This window comes from Dama dama, chromosome 18 (assembly GCF_033118175.1).
Source record: "Dama dama isolate Ldn47 chromosome 18, ASM3311817v1, whole genome shotgun sequence".
Classification (NCBI taxonomy): Eukaryota; Metazoa; Chordata; class Mammalia; order Artiodactyla; family Cervidae; genus Dama; species Dama dama.
Genome location: NC_083698.1, coordinates 105,891,532 through 105,908,503, shown reverse-complemented (window position 1 = coordinate 105,908,503; position 16,972 = coordinate 105,891,532). Strand labels below are relative to the sequence as shown.

The 16,972-nt window shown below is 45.0% G+C and overlaps 1 protein-coding gene across 1 annotated transcript in view; it reads right to left on the bottom strand.

Annotated features, from left to right (window-relative positions):
* The window catches only part of CNTNAP2 (contactin associated protein 2), a 2,213,955-nt gene that overhangs the window by 177,149 nt on the left and 2,019,834 nt on the right, over positions 1–16,972 (bottom strand). The gene's annotated exons all lie outside the window — the stretch shown is intronic.

The window sequence follows — 16,972 nt, the reverse complement described above, 5'->3', positions numbered from 1 at the left end:
AAATGGCAAGATGAGGAGTCGGATGGCGACACTGCCTGCAACTTAGCCTGGGCAGACGGTGAGCTCTGTCGTGGCCATGACGGCCGTTCCTGGAGGGTGGACCGACCCCAGGAGGGCGATCAGACCGGGAAAATGCCTAAGTAGATGGATGCCACTTCATCAACACGAACACGCTATGTAACAGAAAATAGCAATCTGTCACCTTAAAATTGTAATAGTAAAATTAAGGGATGTAAATCATACCAGGAAAAACAAACAAGCAAACAAACAACACTGCACATTTAGTACTTAGACTAAATAACTAACTGAGGTTGAAGAGCGACGCAGAGAATAAAGTGAGACCTGGGTTCCATCACTGGGTGGGGAAGATCCCAACCCAGTGAAAGAAATGGCAACCACTCCAGTACTCTTGCCTGGAGAATCCCATGGACAGAGGAGCCTGGCGGGCTACAGTCCTTGGGTTCACATAGAGTCTTAACTAACTTTGAGCGACTAACACTTTCACTACTTTATTGTTAGGGAACTGTTGACCAAAACCACCTACCTTGGCCAGGCGCACCTGCCTGAATTGTGTCACAACAGGAGGTCCCGATACGGAACACCGTGCTGCCCCTGAAAACTAACCAGGTGGATTTGGTGGGGGGTGGGGTGTGAAAGAGGGAGGAGGCAAGCAGCCTTCCAGAGTCCTTCTTGCTGGAATCCACCTTGGCTGAGCGATGCACACGCCACCAGGAAGGACCCTCAGTCAGAACAAATATGGACCAAGCAAGATGACTGGCAAGAGACGACCTGGGAGTTCACCCCATGATCATAAAATCTGAGACTGCAAGCCATGTGGCGGAGCGGTCCTCCTGGGTTCCCTGACCCTGCTTCTCTCTGCCTGGGTGCCCCCTCCCAGGAAAGTCCGCCTTGTCGGTATGTGTGTCTCGTCGGACAGTTCATTTCCGAGTGTTAGACAACAGCCCACTCTCTGGCCCCAAGAAGGGGTCCCCCGTCCTGTAGCAGTATCACATGCACCACTAATTCAAGGCACTCATGGGCAGAGACGGGAGTTGCTTTGGAGGTTCACCCAGGAAGGCCCCTGGTGGAACCCTGACGACGCCCTGGGAGGCTTTGGGTATCGTATTCAAAACCACAAGATCTGAAATTACAGGGAACTGGGTTCAAATCCAGTGCTGCCATTAATTGCTTATATGGCTTTAGGAGAAGTCATTTAGCCAGCTTCTCTAGGCCTCAGTATTTTATATGTGACAGTGTTAGTCACTCAGTTGTGTCCGACTCTCTGCGACCCCATGGACTGTAGCTCGCCAGGCTCCTCTGTCCATGGAATTCTCCAGACAAGAATACTGGAGTGGGTAGCCATTCCCTTCAAACCCTAGTCTTCCTGCATTGCAGGCAGATTCTTTACTGTCTGAGCCACGAAGGGAGCCCTTTGTATGTGAAAAGGAGGTAATAACAGCGAGAATTACAAAAGATGAAGTAATTAGCACATAATAAATAGTACCTATTATTATTATTAAGAAATTAGAAGAAAGGTCACTCATCCTTCATCAGTTTTTTCCTGTGGCCTAATCAATGCTAATTGGATTTTACTCATTTCCTGGCAGACAAGCTCCTGCTGTAGTTTTCCCGAGTATTTACCTCCCCATGTTCTAAAACCACCTCTTAACTCCCTGTGAAAGGTTAGGGCCTACCAGCAAGACTTGCTTGTCTTCACAGGCACTGTTTTACCACTCACTCTAGTGTGCCCTTTAGAAGCATTTCCCACACTTCCTTGCCCGTGGAACCTGTTATTCTTGTTAAGACTTGACATCCGACTAAATGAACACTTGTTTGGTTGCTTAGTCTTGTCCGACTCTTTGTGACCCCATGGACTGTAGCCCACTGGGCTCCTCTGTCCATGGGGTTTCCAAGACTAGAATACTGGAGTAGGTAAGCATTTCCTTCTTCAGGGGATCTTCCCAAACCAGGGATCGAGCCTGGGTCTCCTGCATTGTAGGTGGAACACTACACAGAAAGTATTTTGTGAAACTGATTCAGGGCCACAGATGACACCTGACCCCCACCTCACCAGGAGACACACTGCTGCAGGGGGTGCCCCATCCCGCTCCCCCTGAGCCGCGGTGCAGAGCTCCGTTAACCACAAGCTCGGGCAGTCCTGTTCTCCTGGCTCTCCCATGCAAGGGTTTTTTGCAAAGGTCTGTCTGTGTGTGCGTGTACACGCAGGTGTGTGTGTATGTGTGTACAGAGGGTACTATTGGCATTTGGTGGGTGAGGGTGAAGCCTGCTGAGTGAATTGTGCATGTGGGACCGTCTTAAGACAATCAAGAATTGTCCTGGTCAAAATGCCAAGAGGTGTCTTTGCTGGGAAACACTGGATCAACACATACTTGATCCACGTGGGTCACTGCACGCCTCGCCGGATGCAAAGATGTGGCTAATGCATGGACGCCCTTGAAGAGCCCTCTGTCTAGTGGGGAGAGGGGAGACACGTCGACCCTTGTGAACACTGTGTGGTGAGAGTTCTGGGGCTCCATTTGGCAGGTTAGGTGAGAAGGACTCCTTCTTACTGCCTGGAGGCTCCAGCGCTGACTTTTCTACTCTTAGCAAGTACCTACTGCGCCCCAGCCGTGTGCCTGGCACCATGCCGGGCGCTGAGGTTACAATCCTTGCTCTCGAGGTGCTCTCTGTCTAGAGGAGGATTTAGGCTAAGAGACATCACCAGAAGGCAGTGTGCCCAGCACAGGATCAGGCTGATATAGGAGGCATGTGGTTACCAGCTTTGTCTCCAGGGCTCCAGGAAGACTTCCCGGCTGAAAAGAACTTGAAAGAGCCAGAGGCTCTTCACCTTTGTGAAGATGAAGAGGAAGATGAGCCCCTTTTTAGCTGAGGGTGCAGCATGCAAGAACCCTGGGGGGTCAGAGAGTCCGCAACAGGAGCTTTGGGCCCGTAGGTGAAATTCACATGAGCTTAGCTTTTTTTTTTTTTTTTCTCTTTAACAATATCACACTCATTAGGGTTAGGAATCCAAGACTCACCAGGCTTCCTACATTTCGGGCTGGGAGTTGGAGAAAAAGTGAGAGAGACAGAGGCGTTCCTAACCCCCAGTCGTTCAGATCTGAGTTGAACAGATGCACATTCCTAGGACCCGCTAGTGTGACGGGGCCCAGCATCTGGTGAGGGAGGGGAGCGTTCGGGGAGGACAGGCAGGCCGCCTGGAACAAAGGCACCCAGGGGGCTGTTTTACCAGCAGAAAGGTTCAACCAGAAGATACAGGGGCCAGCACCTAAGGACAGGTCTGGCTGGGCCACACAGGAGAGGAGAGGGAAGGGGGAGGGCTAGAGCTCAAGGCCAGAGGGCTGGAACAGGCCAGAGTTGAGTGGACCGGGCTGATGCACAGGAAGAGATAAACATTATCAGACTTGTGAAACTCAAGATCGAGGAGCAAAGCACCTGGGCCTGGTGGTGGGGGAGGCGTTCAGAGGCTGAGGGGAGGCGGGTAAAGCCACCGAGACCTCAGGTGCCTGAATCACGGTGCAGCACATCGCTGGCAAGAATCTAAGCTCCCCCGTGCCAGACTCTCCCCAAATATTTTCTTCCCAGAGAGCGGGCAGCACTGGGTCTTCGACACATTCCTCAGCAGGCCTGGGAGCCAGTGAAACTGCTGGTGCTCAGCCCCAGAATTTAGCTTGGAAAGTCTGACTTGGAGGGATTTGAGAATCAGCATGGATAAGAGGCAATGCTCAGGGATACAGAGCTGAGGTCCTGGGAGCCAGAGCTGAAAGGATGATGTGCCTGGGGGTGGGGGGTAGTGAGAACTTACAAGACTTCTCAGCTAAACTGGTGACGATCATTTTAAGGCAGATCATGAAGGGGAATGGGGCAAGATAGGGATTTTGGATAAACAAACCAAAAATATGCCACCGAGAATACTTTCTGTTTTATTTTGGAGTCATCGTTAGGAAGCTTTATGAGTTCACATCTGTTTTGGAAGAAGGGATACACCATGCTTACAAGAGCTGCTCTGAAACCATGACTGTCGGAGCAACTGGGGGGTGCTGAGAACCAGTTAGAGTTCCAAGTGGCAGATTTACAGCTGTCATTTCATTGTTTTAGATTGTTTTAAGGAAATGGCAAGTCAGGGTACTGTGATTTCATTTAGGAAAATAATACGCCCATCCCTTCTGAATGAAGGACTAAAATAACATCAACTTCACAAGCCCCAAATCACAGCTTTTCCCCCATTAAACAATTGAAAACTGTTGATTTAGAATGCTTGATTTAAGGGTTTATACTGATATCAGTTCAGTTCAGTTCAGTCGCTCAGTTGTGTCCGACTCTTTGCGACCCCATGAATCGCAGCACGCCAGGCCTCCCTGTCCATCACCAACTCCCAGAGTTTACTCAAACTCATGTCTATCGAGTCGTGATGCCATCCAGCCATCTCATCCTCTGTCATCCCCTTCTCCTCCTGCCCCCAATCCCTCCCAGCATCAGGGTCTTTTCCAATGAGTCAACTCTTCACATGAGGTGGCCAAAGTACTTGAGTTTCAGCTTCAGCATCAGTCCTTCCAATGAACACCCAAGGACTGATCTCCTTTAGGATGGACTGGTTGGATCTCCTTGCAGTCCAAGGGACTCTCAAGAGTCTTCTCCAACACCACAGTTCAAAAGCATCAATTCTTCGGTGCTCAGCTTTCACCACAGTCCAACTCTCACATCCATACATGACCACTGGAAAAACCATAGCCTTGACCAGATGGAACTTTGTTGGCAAAGTAATGTCTCTGCTTTTTAATATGCCATCTAGGTTGGTCATAACTTTCTTTCCCAGGAGTAAGCGTCTTTTAATTTCATGGATGCAATCACCATCTGCAGTGATTTTGCAGCCCCCCAAAATAAAGTCTGACACTGTTTCCACCATCTCCCCATCTATTTCCCATGAGGTGATGGGACCAGATGCCATGATCTTAGTTTTCTGAATGTTAAGTTTTAAGCTAACTTTTTCACTCTCCTCTTTCACTTTCATCAAGAGGCTTTTTTAGTTCCTCTTCACTTTCTGCCATAAGGGTGGTGTCATCTGCATATCTGAGGTTATTGATATTTCTCCCGGCAATCTTGATTCCAGCTTGTGCTTCTTCCAACCCTGCGTTTCTCATGATGTACTCTGCATATAAGTTAAATAAGCAGGGTGACAATATACAGCCTTGATGTACTCCTTTTCCTATTTGAAACCAGTCTGTTGTTCCATGTTCAGTTCTTATTTTTTTTTGGACCATGTTCAGTTCTAACTGTTGCTTCCTGACCTGCATACAGGTTTCTCAAGAGGCAGGTCAGGTGGTCTGGTATTCCCATCTGTTTCAGAATTTTCCACAGTTTATTGTGATCCACACAGTTGAAGGCTTTGGCGTAGTCAAGAAAGCAGAAATAGATGTTTTTTTGGAACTCTCTTGCTTTTTCGATGATCCATTGGATGTTGGCAATTTGATCTCTTGTTCCTCTGCCTTTTCTAAAACCAGCTTGAGCATCTGGAAGTTCACGGTTCACGTATTGCTGAAGGCTGGCTTGGAGAATTTTGAGCGTTACTTTACTAGCATGCGAGATGAATGCAATTGTGCAGTAGTTTGAGCAGTCTTTGGGATTGCCTTTCTTAGGTATTGGAATGAAAATTGACCTTTTCCAGTCCTGATATGAGATATACTGATATGAGACAGTTTAATTTTTGATATTCGTGTTTTTGGATGGAAAAAAATGATAAATTTGGCATCTAGTTATTCTAATATTCCAAGATTCTTGTGAAAGATTTAATGAATTATGCTTCTCAAAAATTTGAAACACATTATGCCATCTGTAGACTTAGGTTCATAAAGGTTATGGGGATCTTGAAGTAGACAGGTAATTCTGTTTTAACCATTTCTTGGTCCCTGAAACAGATCATATGTAAACTACCCTTGAAGGTGGAAAGTATGTCTGAAAATATTTAAAATAAAATCCACATCCATATACCCCAGAAAAATACCACAAAGGTTTTCTTCCCTCTGTCCAACCAAATCCCTGATGTTAGCAGCAGGAAAAAACAAACAAACAAACAAACAAACAAACAGCTGGCGTCAGCCCTCTTATTAAATTGTTTCTCATCTTTTCTCCTCCAAGTTCTATTCCTTTTGCTGTTTCACTTAGGATAAGTTTTGCAACCTGTATTTTTAAAATAGACATGACTTGTTTTGTTCTCTAACTTTCCCAGGAGGATCCTGAATTGAAAGAGGCCCCAGCTCACTGATGGGTTCTTTTCCAAAAGTTTATTTCGAAGTCAGTAGCTTGCAACTTGGAAATATTTCCCCATAGAAACAACGTTTTAAGTGATGGTTGGTTTGCCAGGAGAGTCTACAAATGCTGAATCACTCTGGATGGATAATAAGAGAATATTGCAGAGTGCCACTGTGTATTAGGAACTAGAGCAGAAACAATAGCAGCGACAAATATTAAGGTGTACTGTGAATGTGAGAACCCCAGGGACCCAGGTTCCCACGAAACTTTCATCTAACTGATCCAGGGGTGTGCTGGTAAAGGTTACACCAGCGGCTCTCCTGGGGGGAGCCCTGGTTTGCAGTGTTTGCCTGTTCCCGTGGTGTAAACACACCCACTCTGGCTGACGGCAAGCTGCCACTACGACATCACTAACTCTGGAGCTGGGAAGAGACCTTCACAGTTGGTCTGCCCACCAGTGTGAACTGCCTCCATCCACAGTCACTGACCCAGTCATTCCAGGAAAATGGCTTTTCCGAGTCCCCATATTGGCAGTTGTCTTAGCTTAGGCTGCTAGAGCAGATTACCATAATTGTGCGTCTTAAAGAACAGAAATCTACCCTCACAGGTTTAGAGGCTATCGATTTAAGATCGAAGTGCTGGCTGATTTTGTTCCTGGTGAGAGTTCTCCTCCTGGCTTGTAGGTATAATTTCTTGCCAAGTGCATATATGGGAGAGAGAGACAAATCCAGCTCTCTGGTCTGTTCTTCTAAAGGCACTAATCCCATTATGAAGGCCCCACCCTCATGACCTCATCGAAGACTAATCATTGTCATCCCTCAGTATCCATGGGCTTTGCAGGTGGCACTAGTAGTAAAGAATACACTTGTCAATGCAGGAGACAGAAGATACTCAGGTCGGGAAGATCCTCTGGAGTAGGAAATGGCAACCCATTCTAGTATTCTTGGCTGGAGAATCCCATGGACAGCGGAGCCTGGCAGGCTACAGTCCATGGGGTGACAAAGAGCTGGACACGACTGAGCAACTGAGCAAAGACTAACTCAAAATCCATGGAGGATTGACTCTAGCACTGCCCCCTCCTATACCAAAATCAGCTCAAGTCCTTTAAATAAAATGGCACTGTATTTGCATATTCCTGAATACTTTAAATCACCTCTAGATTACTTTTAATATCTAATATAATATAAATGCTATATTTATATTATATAAAAATGGTGTTGGTGTGTTGATGGTATACGGCAAACTCAAGTTTTGCTTTTTGGAACTTGCTGGAATTTTTTTTTTTCCCCTAATATTTTTGATCCGTGTTTGGTTGAATCCATGACTGTGGAACCTACGGGCACAAATGTCTGACTGTACCACCCATGGCCCCAGCTCCAAAACCATGGCACTGGGGCTTAGGGCTTCAACATGTGAAACTGGGGGCAGGATGCAGACATTCAACCCATAAATGCAGGCTTCCTTCTTTTTATCTCCTGCTGCAAACAAACTTTAATATTTGCTTCCTCCTTTCTGCCTTCCAAAGCTCTCTTCTACCTTATCCCAGCTACCCTGGAGCTGGAAAGCTCTGTTCAGCCTCTATAAAATTTAGGAGAAACTTCTGCAGAACAGACACTGCCGCCCCAGCCTCAGGGTCATTAAACTCTTTCATGGCTGAATTCCACTGCTCAGAATGATTGCTCTCATTAACTGTTTTTTAATTAATCATCAAGTAAGGAAATGAAATGAATTTTATGTAGCTCTGCTCCTGGAGACCTTGGCTGCCACGCCTCTGTGTGTATCCTGGTCCTGAATCAGGCCCTGTTCTTTCCAGGGCAATCTGAAAGGCCCAGCCCTGTTTAAACTTACTTTCTGTTCTGCTCCCAAGGCCCCACTATGCTGAAATACAACCAGTTTTTCTCTTGGCCCTGTATTGGCAAAATCTACTTTTTCTCTCCAAGTGTACCACTCTGAATTTCCCTCCGGAATTTTTTTTATTCTGTTTGTTTGATGTTTTCTTCAATTTACCATAATCATTTTGGGCCAACGACATTGGACCCAGATGGGTTAATGTTCACTTCTACTTATTCTGTCTCCCCAGGTGCATACAGGTCTATTGTAGCCACTTTTCCACCATTCTTTCTAAAGGTCAGGTCACTGCCAGGTCAGTTTCTATGCAATAAGCTTCAAGTATCTGAATCCATACAAAGGAGAAAAACATCAAAGAAAAAATTTCCTACATTTAACCTGAATGGCATGTGCTTCCCACAAGACACAGGCGTAAAGTTTATTACTGGAAACACATCAATAAATTATATGGTCTATGAGTTGACTGTGTAGGAGCTGGGGGGGGCCGTCTCACTTGGAGTTTAAGAGCCAACAGTACTGAACAACTTTACTAGCATCTTAAACAGGAAGACAGTCTGCCTCCAGAATTTCCAGGGTTGTGCTCCTAAAACTGGTAACAAGCGTTACTGGCATAAGTGGCAGTTAACAGGTTAGAATGCTTTTGGGAGATGGAGGGAGATGAAGATGCCACAGCAGCAAATTTCAGCTGAGACACATGCATGGACTTAATGTGGTATAAGCAGAGGGCGGGAATCAAAAGATTGTGGGTTTTAGTCCTGGTGTTGCTGCCATACTTGGCTCTATGACCCAGGTCGGGAAAATCATTGAATTGCTGTGGACTTTAAAACATGCCCATCTTTAAGACTGAGTCCATGTTGATCCGGCTGGCACCCAGAAAATATTTCCATATTTTCTTCAAATATTTATTAAGAGCTTTCTTTTAAGCTAGGCAGTTCTTTGAGATTTAATAGGCAGTAAATGACACTCACGTTAATCACTAAAAACAGCTGGGATGAATAATTTTAGTCAAGATGGCTAAAATTCAGGGGGGAAGTGGCTGGAAGAAGCTGGTGCAAAAGGGAGTGGCATGTCAAGGATTCTTTTGTATAGAAAGTAATGGGCAGCAGACTTAGAAAACAAACTTGTGGTTGCCGGTGCGGGGGGTAGGGGTGGTGTGGAGAGGGATAGTTAGGGAGTTTGGTATGGTCATATACACACTGCTATATTTTAAATGGATAACCAACAAGGACCTACAGTATAGCACATGGAACTCAGTGTTATGTGCCAGCCTGGATGGGAGGGGAGTTTGGGGGAGAATGGATACATGTGTATGTATGGCCGAGTCCCTTCGATGTGAAATTATCACAACACTGTCAGTTGGCTATACCCCAAAAGAAAATAAAAAGTTCAAAAAATTATAGGCCAAAAAAAAAGAAGAAAGAAAGAAAGAAAAATAATGGGTGGCCCTGAAGGGTTTTATAAACTCTACTTTGCAGTTTTAAAAGATCATTCTGGCTGCAGTGTGGTGCAAGGATGGGGGAAATGGAGAGCATGTCACTCCTAAACTTAAATTTCATCCCTTTTCTTAACATCTGGGGTATCATCTGGGTGGGGAGTCACTACAGCCATTTCAGAGAATCTGTGAATGTTCTGAAATGTCAGGCAAAAGTGAGCAAATGTGTATGCACTTTTCGGGGGGAGAGGGTTAATAGTTCTAATCAAATTTCATGACCCCAACTCAGAAATTTAAGGAGAAAATAATAAAAAGGAGTCCACTCATTAATCACCATTGTTAAGCTGGGCTTATGAGGAGCTGACTCAGCCCCTGGAACGCCCTGCCCTGCCCTCCTTATCCGACACTGCTCCTTCCTGGGTGCATCTCCCCAGCTCTGCTGTGGTCTCGCCTGGCTGGGTGACTGGCGTCGTCACCTCCACTTCCTCCTCATCCCCTTCAGGCTGGTCCTCACTCACTGCCCTGGTCAGGATACACGCCCAGCCCTTGCTGTGAGCCCCATGCCATGCACAGAGCTCCTCCAGGTGCCCCCCCCCCCCCCCCCCCCACCGCCCCAGCTGTCTGTCATAACTTCAGTACAGCAAGTATTGCCTTGTTTGCTTTGAATCAGTAGACATTTCTTGGAATCTTACTCTGTGTTAGGCCCACGCTGACAACAAGAGCAAAGGTATCCAGACTTTTTCCCCAAAGGATCCACAGTCGGTTGGGAGACAGAGGAAACACATCAGGGAAACGGAGCTTGAGGTTTAGAATCACAGAGTGTGGGGGGCCTGGACAGCAGGAGGTGAGCGGGGCTCTCTCTGGGGTGGGTGATGGATGGGCCGGAGGAGGCACTCAGAAGGGGACTCTGAGTTGGGTCCCGACAAGTGAGGGCATCTCAGTAAGATGCACAGGGCGGCCAGGGTGCTCCTGGGAAGGAGAAGATGGGTGTGATGAACAAAGCTTGGAGGAATGCACCCGCATGGGATCTGGAGCTTCTGTCTGAGTGTGGTGGCCTCTTGCACTTTAGAAAGATACATCTGACGCCAAGTCTCAGAGATGCTGACCTCATTGTCTGCGGAAAGGCCTGCCTGTTGGTATCTTTCAGTTGTATTTCAGCACCTCCTGGGAAGACGCCTGTGTTAATCCATGTTATCAATGGAACCCCACTGAGGTAGTGAGGTCTAACTAGGTGTCAAGGGTGGGCTAATGGGTGGGAAAGAAGTCAGGAGAGGGGCTGTGAAGGGTGTTGAGTCACTTGTTTTTAAAGATCTAGAAGAACGATATACTTCAAAAAAATGTCAAATTTACAGAAAAATTTCAGATTAGTACAAAGAACTCCCCTATCCCACATATCCAGACTCCTGAACTTTTAACATTGCACCACATTTCTGTGAACACACACACACACAGGACACATATGTAAACCCAGACACGGGCTTCCCTGGTGGCTCAGTGGTAAAACACCCACCTGCCAATGTAGGAGATGCAGGACTGATCCCTGAGTCAGGAAGATCCCCTGGAGAAGGAAATTGCAACCTGCTGTGGAATTCTTGCCTGGGAAATTCCATGGACAAAGGAGCCCTGAGGGCTACAGTCCAAGAATCACAAAAGAGTCATACATGACTTAGCGATTAAACAATAGCAATACACACACACATCGCCAGGCTCCTCTGTCCGTGGAATTTTTCAGGCAAGAATATTGGAGTGGGTTGCCATTTTTCTCCAGACACACACACTCACACACAAAGACTAATTCCTGAATCATATGAGAGCAAGCTAAGTCAAGAAACCAATGTTAACACAACAATGTTGTCCCATTTCTAGAAAAAAAAATGTATATACAGATACAAATACTTATATACACACAAATGGTTTTGGCATCATCTTGAGGCTATGTACATGTATGCATATAAACATTTCCACAGAGAAAGATTTATGCAAATAAGTAGGTAATGTATGGGGTCCACTTGACCTCTTTCATCCTGGGAAGGAGGAGGGGGAGAGAAAAGGAAGGAAGGAGAGAGAAAGGGAAGGAGAAGAGGGACGAGGACCTGGGGAGCTGAACGCCTTAGTTACACATCTGGATCCTCACTAGAAGGTGAGTTTTTCAGGGTGAAAATTTGCCTGGTAGTCTCAGCCAGCCCTTGACCTCCAACAATAAATATTTTTTCATTAGGCTGAACTGAATTTGAATTTTTAAAGAGCAACAGTATATTCTTTAACTAGTTGGTCCACACCGGCCTTCCTTAGTTGAAAAATATTCAGTTTCATTCCCTTTGTAAAGTGGATTTCTTGAGAGAAATGCCATTCCATCAACTGAGACATAGTCATTAGTTAAAATAGAAGTTTGTTAACAAGAGTCTTATAAGATGTCTTTAGGGTAAGGTGTCCAAAAGAATTAAGCGACTTATAGCTTAGGAGATGGGCTTAATTCTTACTGCTTTTTCTCCCTCTTATTAGCTTAATAAACATGACATATTTTCATTTTTTGACAGATTGGTCACTTGCTTGAACAGTTTTAAAGGTCAAGTTGTCCCCAATCAAATGCCTCTTTTTATCTCTGCTCTGCGAACTTCATTGTTTGCTATGAAGCAATGGCTGTTAGGAATTATATTATCTGTTTATTTGTACATTTATTTACACACATAATTTGTGCCTGCTCCAGATATGCAGAACATTCTATTGATTCTATTTATGCCTTAGCAAGTTGCTTCTTCTTTGCTCTAACACTGCACATCCCATACTTTCTTGCTTGCTCAGCTGATCTGAAGAGCCAAATAGAATTCTTGACCATAAGGGTCCTTGAAGACAAGCACTGCTTTTAATTCACTGTGATGGCTGCAGAATCTAGTGAAAGGAGGCACTCTCAGAAAGTTTGTTGGTTCAGTGAGTACACCTGCAAATTGGAGCCAGATACACGTTTACATGCCACAAGGAAATGGGCTTCCATGAATTCCTGCTAGTGTCAGTCACAATGGGCAGTTTTCAAATACTATCTAATTTAATTGAACAGCAACATTTTTGAGGTGGATGCGAGCATCCTAATTTTACAGACAAGGTAACTTAGATCTTGGGGAGTAATTTGCCCAACATCACTCTCTTACTCAGAGAGGGAGGGTCAAATACAGACCTTTCAGACTTCAAATCCTGTTCTCTTTTCCTACCCTGATGCCTTGCCTAGTTTACGGAAGTTCTGTTACATGTATTCATGGGAATCTACAAAGTAATTTGTTCACCAGCTTATTGTTCAGGAAGTTTAAAAGGAAACCATCAGGTAACCACTGAAGTTTATTATTCCAAACATAAAACTACAACTGACTCTTTAAGGTAATAAAATTCTGTTTTCTCTACCAGCTGAAACCTTAATAGGAAAGAACACCCAGAAAACCTGCAAATGTCTGAATACTTAGGATGAGCTTTTGTTAACATTAAAATCATTTCTCTTTTGATTTAAAAAAACCACATCTGAAAGTCGTGGTTGATTGAAGGATCTGAGGAACTCACATATACATTTCCTGAAATCCAAAGCCATTCCCATTTGATGATTTTTGGGCATAGGACATCTCTGGTGGTCTATTGGTTAAGAATCCACCTGTCAATACAGGGGACACAGGTTAGATAACTGGTCTGGGAGGATCCCACATGCTGTGAGGCAATTAAGCCCAGGCACCTCAACTACTGAGTCTGAGCTCTGGAGCCCACGAGCCATGACTAATGAAGCCTATGCTAGAGCCCTAGAGCCCGAGCTCTGCAACAAGAGAAGCCACCACAATGAGAAGGCTGTGCACCGCAACTAGGGAACAGCCCCTGCTAATTGCAACTAGAGAAAGCCCGTGTGCCGCATCGAAGACCCAGCACAGTCGAAAATAAATTAAAAAAAAAAGTAGAGCACATTTTTTGAAACATTAAACAAGTTGTTTTCCTTGACCAAGGAAGGTATATAGAATGACTTTGCTTATTATTCCTCCTTATCACAGCCAGTTTGTCTATGTGGCTATGTTATTGGGTATGTTAATTAAGCCTTGAGATGTGTTGACATGTTCTACCCAGCCCTGATTTGTCCTTCAGCCAGCAGAAACCCTTCACAAACCGTCTGCCATCTTTAGAAGACACACCACACTGTACAGGCAGCTTTAATGTGGGTCGGCTATCCTGGCTGGAGTCTCACTGGTCAGATGGGAAGTGGCCTCCTGTGGACAATGCTGACGGTTACATAAACAGAGTGATTTAAAGAAACTCATCTAGGGCTGTTGTCTTGAATGTATGAAGTATTAGAAGCTAGTGGTGATCTACTGCATGCAATACAAGAACTTGGTTATATCCCAGTACAGTTATCTGTATTTGCTTGGGCTCCAAAATCACTGTGGACGGTGACTGCAGCCATGCAATAAAAAGATGCTTGTTTATTGGAAGAAAAGCAATGACAAACCTAGACAGCATATTAAAGAGCAGAGACAACACTTTGCTGAAGTGAGATAGTCAAAAGGTTGGGATAAAGGTTGGGATTGTCAAACCTATGGTTTTTCCATTCGTCATGTACAGATGTGAGAATTAGACCACAAAGAAGGCTGAGTGCTGAAGAATTGATGCTTTCGAAAAGTGGTGCTGGATAAGCCTCTTGAGAGTCCCTTGGACAGCAAGGAGATCAAACCAGTCAATGCTAAAGGAAATCAACCCTGAACATTCATTGGAAGGACTGATGTTAAAGTTGAAGCTCTAATACTTTGGCCACCAGATGGAAAGAGCTGACTCTGGAAAAGACCCTGATGCTAGGAAAGATTGAGGGCAAAAGGAGAAGGGGGCAGCAAAGGATGAGATGGTTGGATGGTATCACCGTCTCAATGGACATGAATTTGAGCAAACTGGGAGAGAGTGAAGGACGGGGAAGCCTGGCATGCTGGAGTCCATGCGGTCACAGTTGGATATGTCTTAGCGTGTGAACAACAACAACAAAAATGCCTCTTGAAGTAAAAAGATGTTTACTGAAAACTGCTAATGATGCCACCCAGAATCCAGAAGTGGGCAGACCAAAGGCCACTGGGCTCCTCCCCAGGCCAGGAGCTGCCTTTATGTTGAGTGTGTCTTTTGGTTTGCAAGTGACCTCCCTGGCTTTGTTTTGCAAGGCTTGTCATTTGTTTCTGTGACTAGACTTAAATACTAATTTTCTCATTAAATAGATTCAGAATGCAGTAATTTCAAAGGTTTTCTCACCCTAAACCACAGTTGGTAATTGACATATACATATACTGATGACCAAAAGTTCCTTGAGGGCAAACTGCATTGATTTTATATCTCCAGAGTCCAACACAACACCTGGCACATATCAGGTATTAACACACATTTGTCGAGTTAATGAGCTTCCCAGGTGGCTCAGTGGTAAAGAATCTGCCTGCCAGTGCAGAAGACTCGGGTTCGATCCCTGGGTTGGGAAGATCCCTAGGGGAGGAAATGGCAACCCACTCCAATATTCTTGTCTGGAGAATCCCACGGATAGAGGAGTCTTGTGGGCTACAGTCCCTAGAGTCACAAAGAGTTGGACACGACTGAGCATGCACGCGGAGAAGGCAATGGCACCCCACTCCAGTACTCTTGCCTGGAAAACCCCATGGGCAGAGGAGCCTGGTAGGCTGCAGTCCATGGGGTCGGGAAGAGTCAGATACGACTGAGCGACTTCACTTTCACTTTTCACTTTCATGCATTGGAGAAGGAAATGGCAACCCACTCCAGTGTTCTTGCCTGGAGAATCCCAGGGACGGTGGAGCCTGTTGGGCTGTCGTCTATGGGGTCACACAGAGTCGGACACAACTGAGGCGACTTGGCAGCGGTGGCGGTGGCGGAGCATGCATGCATGTACTGTTGAATTAATAAATAGATTAACGTTACCATGAACCAGTTTTGGCCATAGTCAGATTTTTTTTCATTTATAACCCTTTTTATCTCCCTGCAAAGAAAATCCTAGACATGTTGGCAGTGCATTTCTAGCTCCATCTATAATTTTTGAGGATAGTTTCATTAAAGAAGATAGAATATGGGATAAAAAGCAAAGATTCACCTCAAAAAAGCCAGGAAACAATTGACAATCCATGCATTATTATTATTATTTTTTTTGAGAAAATAAGTTCAGGATTATGAACTTCCCAGAGTTTCAGAAAATGAGGTTGTCATTAAAAAGTTGTATTTTGCTTGCATTTTGGTAGAAGAAGGAAAGAAAAAAAGAGAAAGAAGTAGAAATAAGAAGAGGAGAAAGGCAAAAGAAGAAAAAGAATACATTTGGGCCACTCCCTCAGTGCACTGTTATATGTGGCCTTGAATGATGGATGCCCCCATCACAGCAAGAGCCCTCCTGAAATCTTTGTGTATATACTTGTAATATGTCTGGGGAAATTAACATTTGGGGGCATTTGCCAGCTCCTCTTTTCCTTCCACTTCAATGAGAACAATATTTTCAAGTGAGGAGACAGCTTCAATTACAAAACTGACAACTAAAATTTCACTTTAATATTTTTTCCCCTCTATTCTTCAAGCATGGCCCTCTTTTTGCACCACATCGGTAGAAAAAGAATGAATGTACTCATTGCTGTGTGAAATAAATTTACTTTTATATGAAATAAGTTAAAAATATTTGTAAGAGGTTTTCTATGTGGATCTATAGTTCTCTCTCCATGTATAGAAAATCAACCTCAAAATGGTTTCCAGGAAACCTGTGTGTGTGCACATGTGTCTGTAAATATATATGCATATATTTTACCTAGAAATTATGTATGAGTGCACGTGTGGGAACACACACACATACTTTCGGGAACACTGGGAATGGTTTCTGAGAAGCACTTGGGGCTTAGTGACCTGTCCTGCTTGAATTTGCCTGGCGGTTTATTTGCTGCCCTGCCCTCTGATACAAAGGAAACCAAAGTGCTCCTGGAAGCAGGACAGAGGCTGAGGCCGGGGTGGATGGCACTGCACGTGAGATGCTGTGAATGCTCAGAATTAAGGATTCACCTTCCCTGATAGCTCAGTTGGTAAAGAATCTGCCTGCAATGCAGGAGACCCCACGATTCCTGGGTTGGGAAGATCCACTGGAGAAGGGAACGGCTACCCACTGAAGTATTGTTGGGCTTCCCTTGTGGCTCAGCTGGTAAAGAATCTGCCTGCAATGCGGGATACCTGGGTTCGATCCCTGAGTTGGGAAGATCCCCTGGAGAAGGGAAAGGCTACCTATTCCAGTATTCTGGCCTGGAGAATTCCATGGACTAAGCACTCCATGGAGTCACAAAGAGTCGAACGTGACTGAGTGACTTTCACTCACTCACTCAAGGATTTGCCAAAGGCTCTGTGCTGTTTTCAACACTCAGGATAATTGTTCCAAGAAACACAGTCTGAAGGCAT